Source organism: Loxodonta africana, chromosome 1, assembly GCF_030014295.1.
Source record: "Loxodonta africana isolate mLoxAfr1 chromosome 1, mLoxAfr1.hap2, whole genome shotgun sequence".
In the NCBI taxonomy this organism is placed as follows: Eukaryota; Metazoa; Chordata; class Mammalia; order Proboscidea; family Elephantidae; genus Loxodonta; species Loxodonta africana.
The window spans coordinates 48916808-48918304 of record NC_087342.1 but is presented as its reverse complement, the minus strand read 5'-3'; positions in this window follow the sequence as shown (position 1 = coordinate 48918304).

Sequence of the window (1497 nt, the reverse complement as noted above, 5' to 3'; positions counted from 1 at the left end):
CTCAAAGCCAATTGAGTTCAGCCAGTCCTGAGGAACCCAAGTAAAGCTAGTGTTCCCCAGTCAAGGGTGTTCAGATGCTCTGATACAGGCCTGGTGCATCTGAGATCTAGAACTCTGGGCGGTAACACCATTAATGGATTATTAAATCAATTTAGTGGATCAGCCACCAGGATTTTGTTTAAGGGAACAGGCACGCGATAGAATGGAATGGGGCTGATCAGAGTGCATCTCACATGGTAACAAAGTATTGCTTTGTGAAACTTTATTCCCTTGTGTATAACAAGGAGCTAGGGTACGCTGTAAAATGTGTCTGTTGTGTAGTTCAAAAAGAGTTCGAAAGCCACTGTAGTGGGTTGAATGATGGCCACCAAAGGATATGTTCACACCCTAACCCACTGAACTTACGAATGCTGTCTTATTTGGAAAGCAGGTCTTTGCAGATGTAATTACATAAAAAATTTTAAGATGAGGACATCACTCTAGATTATCCAGGTGGGCCCTAAATCTAATGCTATATGTCCTTGTAAGAGGAAGGCAAAGGGAGACTTAGAGCAGATTGATAAGGAAGAGGCAATGTGGCCACAGAGGCAGAGACTGGAGTGAAGCAGCCACAAGTCAAGGAATGCTGACAGCCACCAGAAGGTGGAAGAGACAAAAAGGACCTTCCCCTCAAGCCTTCAGAGAAAGCATAGTCCTGCCAAAACCTTCATTTCAGACTCCTGGCTTCTGTGACTGTGAAAGAGTAAATTTCTCTTGTTTCAAGCCAGCCAGTTGGTGGCCATTTCATACAGCATCCACAGGAAATTAATACAGCCACTGAGCCAAACTCCTGGGTGCTCGCAAGGACTCCAGCCCAGCCTTGTCCCATTCCAGTTGACACTGAAATCTCAAAGGGACCCAAAGAGTTAAATCCACTCTTGTCCACAGTTTACTAATATTTTTTAAAAGCCATGCCCTTTTAGGAACAACATAAACAGTCAAGGCCCCACAATCTAATATGGCCCTGGGAAAAAGCATCCTACACAGTCATTTCCAGTCACACACACAAACCAACAGAATGAAGACAAATCTCAGCATATTCTTTTCTGACAAAGAAATTTTATTAAGCTTAATTTCCTGCACAATAGGTAGTTATTTTTTGTTTTTTCCTAATATAAATGTGTAATAATAGCTATGCTTTTTCAAATTTGGGAATGGATTAGAAAACCACTATTTTAGACTTTTCCTTAGTTGTTAAGGCCAGCCAAAAAAGGCACTTGGCAAGAATGAGGAAAGATGGCTCGTTTAATAGTAATATAATTGTCCATTCTCCCTAGATTCTTTCCCAAGTCAGCCAAAAGGAGAATGTGTCTAGAAATGTTTGTATTTCCATCACTGCAGGACATTCCACCTATTGGTGGCTATACCCACGGGCCTTTAGCAAAGAGCTCCAAGCTGTATAGCATATACTTTAATTGGAGCGTGATAAATGGAATTATAGGTGCTTATAAATAATTC